The sequence below is a fragment of the Vanessa tameamea genome, chromosome 3 (assembly GCF_037043105.1).
Source record: "Vanessa tameamea isolate UH-Manoa-2023 chromosome 3, ilVanTame1 primary haplotype, whole genome shotgun sequence".
In the NCBI taxonomy this organism is placed as follows: domain Eukaryota; kingdom Metazoa; phylum Arthropoda; class Insecta; order Lepidoptera; family Nymphalidae; genus Vanessa; species Vanessa tameamea.
Window position 1 is genome coordinate 4,781,840 of NC_087311.1, and position 13,873 is coordinate 4,795,712.

At 31.8% G+C, this 13,873-nt stretch overlaps 1 protein-coding gene across 1 annotated transcript in view; it reads left to right on the top strand.

Moving 5' to 3' along the window:
* Positions 1-1,669: 1,669 nt before the first annotated feature.
* Positions 1,670-13,873, top strand: part of LOC113397372 (roundabout homolog 2-like) — a 55,103-nt gene continuing 42,899 nt past the window's right edge. Inside the window, exon 1 of the mRNA XM_064218454.1 lies at positions 1,670-1,832. The gene's annotated coding sequence lies outside the window, so the exon portion shown is untranslated. The remainder of the gene's footprint in view (positions 1,833-13,873) is intronic.

The window sequence follows — 13,873 nt, forward strand, 5'->3', positions numbered from 1 at the left end:
ACTGACTACAAAAGAATTCATTATATAATATTAAAACATTATATATTAAATATGAGTATTCACGTCAAACAAAATAAGTTACCTAATTAATTATATGTTCGCATTCAGTGAGTATATCAAGCGTATAACATTACATAAAAGTATAACAAAAAAACAAAAAAATAAACTGTACAGAACGTTTCATTAAAAGAAAACACAGTTAATGCTCTCCCGTAAAAAGGGAAACCGTTGTAACTTTCTTTCCCATTAAAAACATGGAGATAAGCCTCGTCTGCGCTGTCAACTCATACATCGTTAATTTTGCGAGAGCCTCCAGTTTTTATTGTTGGTAATTTTTTCCTTACAGATAATATATTAGCTGGGAAATAGACGTGTGTCGCTGAGTCGGTATTTACTTCTGGGGCAGATGATAAAGGTAGTTGCAGTTACTTTATTTAGTTACTATGTCACCGAATTTATAAAAGGTAATATGTAGTATAATTATTTCATTATTTTCTAAGTTTTTATTAGGTTTATTTTGAATAAAATAAATTGGCAATACTGCTAAATAAACTAGTTTTTACCTCAAAGTATCAAACTTTTGATATATCATGATATATCTTTATGTCTGTACCTGGCTTACAGTACATTAATATAATATATTAAACATTAATATAATATTATAAATCAAATCGCATATGGTGCCCGCGACATATTAGAGTGAAGCAACAAAAGCGAATAGAAAATCAGAAGCGAATTCATATTACGCGTAGCGCGAAAAGACGCGTTTTTTTCTTAATACGTCAAAAGTGCTGTCAGTTTAATAATTTATTATTGACGTGTTAACAAATTATTACACTACTGGGAATTTGCATTCGATTTTGATTTTGTATTCGTTATGGTTGATTCACTACAATATTCCATGTGCTCCATGTGCCATTTGATAAATTCAAGTTTCTAGAAAATGTTTTCTTTAACCATCAAGATTATTTAGTACTTGGAAAATTAAGTGGACCTTGTTCTCTTGACCGTACCGTCATGATCGACGGTAATAAGTCTAGTAAGTTATTTCCTCACTGTGTAGTTCCAGGAAATAAAAATATCATTAGCAAATTTTATTACATGAAAGTATACGGAGTTTTAATTTCATCGGTTTAAGTTTAAAAGAGAAACTAACTGAGTTTCTTACAGTTTCTTCTCGCTGAAAGCTGCTTCCTGAAACGGTGGTAGAGTTGAATTATTTCGACGATGGGATGACTCGTCAAAACTGATGTATAGTTTACTTAAATAAGATATTTAATTTGATATAATTAGCTTGAACTAATGATAATTAAATTATGTACTTTCACCAAATATATTCCTATTTATGTACACAATGATACACGAACAAGTGTTCCAAAGGGAACATGTAATAAATATATTTGATATCACATTGAATCCGGCCGGATTTCCTTGAATACATAAATCCGAAAAATCTTATTCCACGTACGATTTTCTATTAACCGCTTTTCCATGTAATATGACATTGGGGGTAACGGCGTAGCAATGTGTAACATTTCTTACCTGGCTCCGATATTGCAGGGTCCTTATGCATGTATATAGTGCTCAAGGTATGAGATGCGCGCGTCTGTTATCGGGAGGCTCTGGAGGTTCTGCCCTCCCCTAGTCCCCTCAGTAAGATATTAGCTGCCGGGGAGGAAGCACGCGTTCGGGCGGTAGTTACACTTTCCGCCCACGTTACGTACGTTCTAGGAAATTACGGATGATTTTTGTCCAAGTTTTTTCGCAGTGCCGTGTTTTGTGTAAATGACTCAGTGATTGGACTTGTTTGATAAGATTGCAGGATTTTTAAGGTGAGATATGTTTTAAAGTTTTTATAACTACCGAGAAAAAAATATTTGTTCGGCTTTTAATATTTTTGGTATGGAAAATCAATATACTTAAGTTCGTATAATTACCAAATAAAACTTATAAGAATAACTAATAAAAATTTAACTTACAGCTAACTAGTCTAAGCTAACTTAGTAAATAAAATAATATAGCAATGATATATTATTTCATAATATTGGAGCTGAGATGGTAATCTTCACTAAAAATTACGGACTTGAACTCAAGCAAGGACTAATTTTTTTTTAATTCATCTCATGCTCGGCGGTGGAAGAAAACATTGTGAGGAAACCTGTGTCGGTTATAAATTTTCAAATGTGTGGTGGTAGCGTCGGTTAAAAATATGTACATAACGACCCGCATTGGAGAATCGTGGTGGAATAAGCTCTAAGCCTCCTCCACTAAAAGTAGAAAAAGACTAACTCAGTACTTTTTCATATTATAATAATTCAATGTTATATTATAATATATAAATTGTATTAAAATAAATTGTACAACATTTACGTACAAGACGGGTATAATGTACTCGTATAATGGGCATTTTTTTTACAAATGTAATACCATCACTTGTCCAAACAGAAAACACGGGAAATATAAAAAAAAAACTGACATAAATTACTCCAACGCATTTTGGACACACGACAATACACAACAAAGATGTCAGAAATAGAGTCATTTAAATCTATTGTAATATAAAGATTTACCCGTGATCTATACTTAAATAACAAAGTTTTATAGTCGATAAAGATAGCTCGTTTTTTTTTTTCATTTTGAACCTTATTCACATGAATTAAGGTGATATTCGCTGTATTCGAAGGCAAAGTTATATTTGTTAAATGTTACAAAGAACCTGTGATAAAACAGATAGCAACAAATGTTACAAAAGACTATAACAATAGATATTATTACAAATAAACAGACGGACCTTAGACAATCTAATAGGATTAAAAAAAAAATTATTTCGATGGTAACTTACAACTTACAAAAAAAAATAGATACTTTTACAACGAAACAGAATAAAAATTGTACAATCTGTATTTATTTTCAATGCACAAAGGTGGGTTTAAACGGATTATTACCTTTATGATTACCAGAAATAAAACTTTTAATCCTTGCCATTAATGTTTGTAAATGAGATGATTTTTTTTGAACGATTTTTTTTTATGCGGTTCACAGTAGAGTAAACTGGTAGAAGTCGTCACGTAAGGAAAAAGCGTTATGCCTCTCCAGGCGACTTTTCCCTTTCATTCTCATTCTCTCTGCCTCTTTGTTTTATTAAAACCTATTTTTTGTTTTAATTCACATGAGATTTTTAATAAAAAAAAATTTTTTTTATTTTTATCAACTAATTATTTTCCAACGTTGTTCCTTTATTTAATACATAAAATATAATAAGCAACTTTGTTACAACAAGGTATCCCACGACGCCTCTCTTTTTTCATAACACACTAATTAATAACATTTTCATAATATTACTAGAATAATCTCTCATTAATAAAATAATCCTCTACAAAATAAAAGTAACGGAGTACGAGTACTCCGTGTACTTACGTACGTACTTAAACCACTTTTGGTGAAGGTTTTCTATCACAAGATTATTAGAAAAGAAATAATTAAAAACGGTCTTAATCTTTATCATCATGAAATATTTTAAATTTAAATTTTACTCGTAGTATTTTTGGAAAATATATCGTGAAACATGTATTTCAAAATATATTTATTATATTTAATGTTGTCAATCATAATGTGTCAGTATATTTAGCTTACGAAACCTATATATTAAATTATTTTTAAGTACCTAATTATCATTATAAATATATTTCAGACTTCATAATGTTGCATGATCATGAATATATTATTGTCTCACAAAAAAGTAAGTTTTCATTAATGTTTCAATATAACAACAAGTCAATTAAACAATAGCAATTTCTCAAATGATTTGTCAAACGCTATCGTACAAATATGCATCGCTCGTATTGTTGAATAATCGGGAAGCCGGTTTCGATTCCGGCGAAACAATCCGAACGATTTATATACCTTTATCTGATGTCACATCAAGCGGGTGTATCTATTACGAAATTGCGATTTGATAAATCGCCAAACATTATTATGGGCGGCGAAAGAAATGGACGTACTCAAGTTGAAACGCTCCCGCGAGTTTTGAGTGTTGCTAAACAAAAATCCACTCTATGCCTCAACGTTATAATTTATTATTGAGTAAAAAAAATATTTGATACATTTCATCAAAAGTAAGCATTATTAGTAAAAGGAAAATATTATGGCATGGGCTCTTTGACGACGGCGAGTCTTTTACTAAATTGGCTATGTTTAAGAAAACATCAACATTATTTAACTGGAAACGTTATGTTAAAAAATAGTACTCTTATAAACAAGTAGTTTTATTAATGTTATCTCGAGGTTCGCTACGCCTTGCAATGCGATATGAGTATTCTGAGTAAAAACGAGTTAATATAACCAGTAAATCAATTTTAATAAGATATATTTTCAAGTAATCCTTGTCTTCTCATTTATCCTCAAATATAAAATTATAATAGTACTAGCGACCTGGTCCGGCTTCGCACGGGTGTAATGCTGTTATTAGATATACTACAGAATGTCTTTCTATATAACGTTCACTGTTTCTCAGTCATGAGACAATACAAACCGTCCGTCCGTGCATTTTAAATCGGTAATATCTTCGAAAATATTCATTTAAATTACATGCTGTAAATGTATTTGAGGTACTTAATCGGATAAGAGATAATGTTGTGTTGCTTAAAATGGTTATTGTGGGTTATGCCTAAGGGTTAGAGATAGCAATAAAATGTGTTTATTTACGACATCACATTAGAAGCCTCAAAAAAAAAACAACAAAATCGGTTAACCCAGTCAAAAGTTCTGAGGTACCAAATAAAAAAAAATACAGACGAATTGATAACCTTCTCTTTTTTGAAGTCAGCTAAAAATTATAAGTGTTTCTCTATTACATTGTGCGTGTATTATATATATAAACGTACCGCTTGAACCAATCTATCTATTAAAAAAACCGCATCAAAATCAGTTGCGTAATTTTAAAGATCTAAGCATACACAGGGACAGACAGACAGCGTTAAGCGACTTTGTTTCATACTATGTAAATTAAACCGGGGGCGTGGTGGAAAAATGTTCCAAACCTTTTCCTTGAAAAATTAAAAGGGCTTTGTCCAGCTGTGTGATTTTACTTTTACTATTTGTTAAGTATCTCCTCATACAAAAAAAAAAATATCGAATATCAGACATAAAATGAGAAAAGTATAATTCAATAGCTAATTAGTAATTATTTCAATTATAAAAACAACATTTGTACGAGTAAGTCGGTACTTTCAAAAGTAATGATAAAATAAATATTTTTTTTATGTGATAGTTAGCAAACGAGCAGGAGGCTCACCTGATGGAAAGTGACTCTGCAAGATCGGGGGGCTTGCAGATGCGTTGAAACTACTATAAATCTACTACTACTAAACATCATAGATTACATAATTATCGTTAGAGTATTACGTACATTAGTTTAATACATTACCAAGAAGTTATTAAGTTTGAAATAAAGCATGCCTCGCTAAAAATTAACATTCAAACGTAACAATACGAGGATTAACCACGGAGGAAAATATTTTTGTATTATAAAATAAAATCAGAAACTTAATATATTTAAGAGAAAAGTAATATCCCACTATTGGGCAAAAGCGATTAAGAGCTTAATCCAGCACGGTGATTTCAATGCGAGTTGATAGATATACACATATGGTAGAATTTAATTGAAATTCAGCACTTGAAGGTCCTTACGACGTTTTCTTCATTACGGAGCACGCAAGGTTTAAGTTATCATGAAATGTGTACGACGTCTGGGTATGCAAAAATTCATCACATGGCTGCTTATTATAAGTAGCGTTTTTTCCAAAAGCTAACAATTAACAGGCTCATTTAAGTAGCTACTATAAGCTATTAACCTAAATATTTACATTAACTTTTGAAACTAGAGTGAATTCTTAGAGAAAATTATTTTTAGCTGAGTTTGTAATTAAACTTGACTATTTTTTGTATTAAAAATTCTGTAAAGTATGAGATGTGTAAATGCTTCGAGGTAAAAAAAGGTTTCAGGAATTAGTGTCTTATTGCACACATTTAATAATAATTTTAATGGTTGAGAAGGTTAAATTAAAATTTGATATTACTTAGTACTTAAGGCTGAGGCAATTTCAACTTGTATCGATTATAAATTTAAGAAACCCTTTGATGGTACCCATACACGATAAAGCCTTACATATTTATTTGACTTTACATTCTGTAAGTTTATTTATTACTATGAGGTTAACAAAATCCAGTAAATATGGCGTACATTGACACTTCTATCAATGATCTACAAAGAGAATTTTTATTCTTTTCTGTTTCAATTTTCTCTTTTTTCTGTCTGGTTAATTAATTCATTTCATCATTGAAATGGTTGCATGCAATTCGGTTCAGATTTTAAAACAACAACTAAGTTTTAGACGGTTAGCCAAAAGTACCACAACATAAGTACATTATATAGATCTACCACAGGTCGGTTTCCACGCTGAAGTCTATTAGGGAAGCGTGCCAGTAAATTATCAGCCCCGGTTTTCCTTCTCCTCGGTAAGAAATGATCGCGTGTCCATGTCTGTCGAGGCCGCACGCGATATCAAAATTTCCTATACTTTGCAGATTACGTAGCAACTATTACTCTCACGTTTGCACACGATACCTTGTCGTCAGATTTGGGAACTATTAACAGCTGTTTGTTGAGCCACGCCCCGTAATCGAGGAGTTTTAGATGGAATCTGGATTAAACAGTTTGGAAATAAATTTTACACGGACTGTCGCGTTCAAGTAAAAACTATGTTCGGTTGAAATTGAATTGCTTTAATAATCGATTTTGAATGCTTTTACATAAAATTTATGAAAGGTATTCCGTGTAACTTTAGTGTTATCTTTCTACGATATCTATTGTATTTGGTATACGAAGTGAGACATTATCTATAATGCGATTTAAAACTAAAAACATATATTAAACATTATTATTAAAACAACTTAATTTAGTATCGATGGAATTATTTCTTCTTTGGAAATTTTGTGTACGGTAATATTATGACATGAAAATCTACACAAGTTAGGGTGATCTGTATGTGTTAATTTAGTTCGTCATGCGATGGTTACTACAATTCCGGAATTAGGAGGGTCGTGACGAAAAGAATCTAATTACTCATCGAGCTTGGAATAACTGACGACTGTATTAAATTGTGTTGATTATTTCAACCGAAAATAAAGTTTCAGCCCAAATTACCTTAATTATTTTATGTTAGTTTCGTTTTAGTATATTTTTTAATATTTGCCATGTGTATAAAAGTTAATTATATGTATAGAAATGTTTGTATAATAATACTAAAAAAATATACTTACCACCTATACACAGTTATGGCTATACGTATACATAGATTGTTATACCGATCATTTGAATGGTATAAAGTTTGATATGCTACAGTACCATCTTGCGGTGTATTACAACAAGGAGGATATACATACGTAAGCCTTCTTTATAAAGAAATACATTTATATACCATGTATTACTATTATGGTAATGAGTCAAACAGTTTCAAAGTCAATTAATCTCACGAACATACCATTTTATGAGTGTCATTTATCGTTACAATTTTTTTATATCAATTAAAATGGTACAAAAGTGTAACTACTGTTTTATTACCAGTTCTTCTCGGTAGAATCTACTTCCCGAACCTGTAGCTTAACATTTAATTCAACACTGTGCCATGACGGTTCAAAAGTGCTTTTAAAAGTCTACTTGAGTAAAGAATATTTAGATGTAGATTTTTCTATTTTATCCTAAATTTTTATTGCGTTGTATCACGAAGCTAAAACTGTTGTGGCAGCGTTAATGGCGATAATTGTTAACAGACAAAATGCATTTAGGAAGGTCAAGGCGACAACTACACGTGAAAGCGGCAATTAGATTAGAGCGCCCAGTAAATTGTCCAGAGGGTGTACAACTTTCCCTGTCTGTTCCCTAGCAGACATTCAGGATTAGGATAAAGTTGAGGTCAATTTTATCGTCCTTGGTATTTTCGATTTGTTTCTATGGCTTCAATACAAAATATGAAATTAATTTTTTTAGTGATTCATAAACAAAAAAAAAACAAGTTCCATCGAGTAATTAAGAGAAATACTTAGCTATAAACTAGTCTTGTCGTAATTTCTTTCAGCAGTGTTACGTATTTGCAATGATAGAAATATCCATGTATTGAAAATTACGTACTACGAAAAGTTACCCATAATACCTTATCTACATATACATATTCTTGTAGAGGCACAAATATATACACCTAATATATAATGTATAAAGTAGTCATATGAAGAAAAGGTGATGTGACATTACTATTATTACGATATTTACAGAATGTTAATTTTGGTTAACAAACTATTCAATGACAATGACTAATTGAATGCACTTTTAACTTATTTTCAGAAACACATTCCTTTGCTATGTCTTCAATAGTTTCAAACTTTTTTTTAAACTAGCTGTGCCCACGACATCGTGCGCGTTGTTTGAATGTAAGTTATTTGGATATTGTAACGTGATTTTATTTTTATTCTATATATAATTCTAAAATAAACGTAAGCTAAGCCTAAGTTACTCCTTATTACATCCGCTATCTGCCAGTGAAAGTCCTGTCGAAATCGGTTCAACCGTTCCAGAGATTAACCGGAACAAACAGACAGACAGATAAACAAAAATTGTAAAAAATGTTATTTTGGTATATGTACCGTGTATACATACATATGCATTTAGTAAAAATGGGTTATTTTTATATTACAAACAGACAATCCAATTTTATTATATGTATAGATGAATAAAATATTATTTAATTGTTGTCAAAGTATATACATCGATATATTTAGCGCTAAACTTCTTCAAGAACAAGTTCCCATTGAGTAATAATTTGTCTGCATACCTGTAATTGTACCTTAGTGTAAAACACAATGAATTTTTAAGTAAAATAATTTCAGAACAAAGTAAACCATTGTGTTAAATAACGTTTGCAAAAAATACTTTGAATAAATGGCACCCATGCTTTTGAATAATCAATTCGCCACACGTTGCGGTAGAAATATTTTGTCGTTCGTTCTCCACAAAGTCCAGTCCCACTAAAGTACGGTTATTTAACACCCATAATGCATTTTTGAGAAGTGTTTCTCTAACAATAGGTCAATGATTATGTTATATTGGTTGTAAAGTTAACTCGCTGTCCAGTCTATTGTTTACGCCAGAAGTGACTTACAAAGTTTTACCATCTGATATTGTATGTCAAAGGAATAAGGTTCATAATTGTATACATAATTTTTAAAGTGACAGAATTTTGTATTTGCCTCGGGACGCGTGGGGCTTGTGATTTATATTCGTCTTTTGTTTTTGGCTGTTTAGCCAGTACCAGTATCAATGGCAGACGGGCTACGAAGGTCGTTATTCTTGCATTGTGCCACCAGTATTGTCTTTAACGACATCGTTAGTAAGTAAGCGGGTGGTCTTGCGCATTGAAATTCTATTGATGACGTGATAAATCTTTACCTATCGTGTTATTACTGGAAACGATTCTGTTAATTATTATTTAGATTAATGTAATGTTTATATGGAAATACTTTGGAAGAGTTTAACTGAAAATATAATATTTGTTAGTGTACAATAATTGCTCGGTGTTAGGGCAAGTCTATCTGAGTAGGTATCACTTATATTCTACTGCCAAGCAGCAATATTTAATACTGTTTTGTTCCGGTTTAAAGGTGAGTGAGGCAGTGTAACAACAGCTACGAGGGACATAACATCCTAGTTTCCAAAGTCGGTGGTGCATTGGCGATATTCGGAATCGTTAAAATCGGCAGTCGTGACAACTTACAATATGGCAGCTAATCCGCCTATGTTAAAAACCTAAATAAAAAAGGGCAGAAAAATCAATAGTATACTTAATAAAGGCCAAGATAACCTAGTGGTTACAGTGTGTTTACTCTAATCTAACAATCAACATTTAACTCTAACAAGCACTACTGAATTTCCATGTACTTCATTTTTATTCATCTCATACTCGGATGAAAATCTGCTACATGTTTGAATGAGCTCCAAACCTATTCCACTAAAAGGAGGGGGCCATAACCCAGCAGTAAGATATTAATAGGCTCCAAAAATATTAAAAATAAATGTTAAAGTTGTAAAGCAATTTTCATCATGTCTCTTTAAATCTAGACGTCGATTCATAGTTTTTTTCTTAGTTATGCGATACAAGCTGATACATTACCTTAAATATAACAAAGAGTGTTCTGGTCCGTTTGTCAAAATAAAACGATATCGGCCCACACGATGTAGGGAATGTCACATTCAACAAAAACGTCACACGCATCAACGATTTACTTCTTTCCGAAAAGACGACAAATAGGCAAAAAAGGTTTAAGATGTGTTTTGTTAACATGGATTTAACACTGCATTTTATAAAAAAATCTTTGGTAAGTTTTTAAAACTCCTTTCAAAGAAAATACGCGGTTCAGTAGGTCAGATATAGGAAAACATGTATATTGTATGTTTCCGATAATGTTGTTGATAGATGTTTTGTCCGAATGAAATTGGTTTCTGAACTTACTATTTTTCTGAAAATTTAATTACAGTTCCAATAATTTGAGGGTCAAACAGCAATTAACGGTGCATGAAGAGATTGTTTACATTTCTACAACAGAGCCAGTGCCTATGGGCGATCGTGATCACCGACCACAAGGTCACTTAGAACATTTGGTAGTCTGTCTCCCTAAAATGAATAATATAATTTACAAGCCAGGGCTCTTGAAGCTTTTGGCCTCTTTTTTTCATAAAACCAAAGCCATTCGACAAACTTATAAGTACAACACTTTGGTTTTATGATGCAGATTGCTATATTCACCAATTTTACTTGAGATATTTTCATTGCTACTTTACACTGTTGTTCAAGCTTTCAAATTATCTTTGATTAATGCACTAATATAGATTATTAGTAGTAGTGTGTGTTACTGTACTGAGGATAAATTGATTTGATAAATCGATGGTCACGGTGCAAGCGATCCTCTGATAAAAAAATCTCAATATCATCTTTACGGACTGTTCAAATACTTTTATTGCCCAAATGCTATGATCCGCTCAAAAACTTATTACAAAACCGAAGTTGTATTGTTGTTTAGGGATGGGTGATCCGTGATGTCGTCTATTGTACATCCTCGGTGTCGAACAATAGTTGACCATTGGAAACAACCTTTTGTTAACGGCAGCTGAATATTTCTGTTGAGAATATCTATCAGACCGAAATGTTGGATGACTTTCATTGTGAACTAACTCTCGCTAGCGATTTTATTCGAGAGATCTAGACCATAGAGTTTTAATTTTTTTTCGTCGTATTTATCAACAGTTTTAAATGTATTTTGGCCGTATTCTTTTAAAAAATTTCAGATAAGATTTAATTTTCTACATTACACACTAGATAGACGTCAAGATACATATTTCAAGCTTTATAAGATTGATTAGATGATTTTTGGGAACATTTAAAATGTTAATTGTGATTTGAATGATTTATTTTGGGAAAAATGTATAAACTGATATCAAAATAATTTTCGCCCACGATAAAGTTACGGCTATCACAAATTTAACTGACGTTGATATACACACCGCTTTACAAACCATTATTTCGTAAATATGAAGTCAAAGTGAGTTATAGTTTATCATATAAAGGGATTCATAGTAATAATCCTGACCTGTATGATGTATCGAACTCTATTATAGTTTCAGCAAAAAATACGTTTGGGTGACTTCATTCATTCACGGGGATTTTATAGTAGCAACTCCCGCGTCATCGTCTTCTATGGGACATATTTTATCTGTGGATATTTTTTTTATTTATCACAAAGCTTTGTACAAATAATAAAAAAAAAACATTAGATTTATTGTTATTTTATTATTGTTAAAACTTGAACAGCTTAGGAATGTCAGAAATTGAATTATGATAGAAGTATTATGATTTTCATTCATCTTCTTCATCATATAACTTTTTTAACAGAGCTCAAAAATTTGGTGCAGTATTTTTCTATTTCCTGAACAATGGCGTTGACTTTTGCTTTCCCTCAGCCAAATAACCTCTCAGCTTTAACGAAGCAAGCAATAAAGAGACAAAATTAAAACGTACTAAGTGAAGTGCCCTTTAAAATATTTCAGGGACATTCTGCATTAACACTACTACGGTAATGAGGTTGGAAGTGAAACTTTGGACCGTTTCCAGAATATCTGGTAAACATCTCTAGAAGCTATCGGGGTTACAGTATTACATCAATTTATTAGGGATTGGCTTAACAAGATAGTTTGGCACTTAACTTTAGTATATCTTTATTCGACTCCAATTAGTATAAAATTGACACAGTATCGGTATCATATTTGCCTTTTTTCTACTAAATGAGCCAAATGATATATTCTTAATATTATTATTTTTGTTATATGAACGAGAGTCGAGGAAAGCCATGATATGGTTTGTCTTCTTGGTCTGGAGGGTAGCTTGTTAATTTATTTTTATCAGAGGAGTACTCCGCTGAGCTATGAGTGGAACTCATGTTGGAAAAGGCAGCTGATGCGTGTGTTAAAACATCCTGTGGCTCCTCCGATCCATGTATAGCACATCCGTCGTAGGAATTTGGCTGGGTAAATATTATTTAAAGTGCCTCGGAAAATATGGAGTGCTGTGCCTTCCGACGCCTGATCTTTTTCCGATAATTATGAAAAGTATCTATCCATTTGTAGTGTAGTAAAAGCGAGAGTGAGCATGAATATATATTTTATGCAATTGGCTTGTAAGACTAACCGTGGATGAAATCGTTCAGGATGACACGATGATGGAGAGGACAAGTAGATATTATCATATGAACTGTCGTTTAACCAAAACATGTATAACATAATTTTCTCAACAAATGACGTAAATGTAATTGATAAATAATAATTGGTAAGAAGACAACTCGTGCTGATATGCGAAATTGTATCCTTGAATAAAATTAATTTTCAGAATATAAGTCAATGTTACTTGTTTTACATCTAATCTCCTCTTCTGCGAAGTATACTTACCGTGTTCCCAATTATATATCAAATAACAATAGAAAATTAATAAAGTGCTGTAGTTGATTGGTATTTGTATCTATAACGACATAATCATTTATTAAAAAAATAACAAGTAATTAAAAAAATACTTCATAAATGATTGAGTATTCTATTGTTTTATTTTTTTTTCAGAAATTAAAATCCTTAACTTGGTATAATATTATATCGAATTTACTGTAATAATAAATATAAAACTGTTATAGTACAACTGAATCACACGAATCGCCAAGAGACAGGTAAACTAGTCTAATACGAAGTAAATCAAATTATTTAACATATATTTGTGAGTTTATTATGTACGTTAATTGTTTATTTTAATTCAAAGTCTACTCCCATCTCTTCAAAGTACAAGATTTCCATTCTCGATTATGTGGATTTGCATTGCGTCTCGTGAATTGTTTGAAATTCCTAGCGCTTATGTGAGTTAACAGCGTTCAATCAGCAGTGAAGATAGATTACAGACGATCCCAGCGTATGATAATAATAAGATTGAGATATATATACAAATATATTTAGTATAATATAGTAGCTAAGTAACAGCCAGTTAATATTCCATTAAGTACCTAAGAAAGATATTCTCCAGAGTGGAGAATACTTTGAGTTTAATCCACCATGCTGCCCTGCTGCGGTCTGCGCTATTTCTTGTATTCATCAATCCATATTGGCGCAAAAAGCACAAGTAGCAGAACTTCGCCTGAAAGATTTTCTCACGATGATTTCTTTCGTCACTGGTTTGAATCAGCGATTTCTCTTCCAGATTCACATGGCTGGAACAGGTTCAATTTCAGTCAAGTC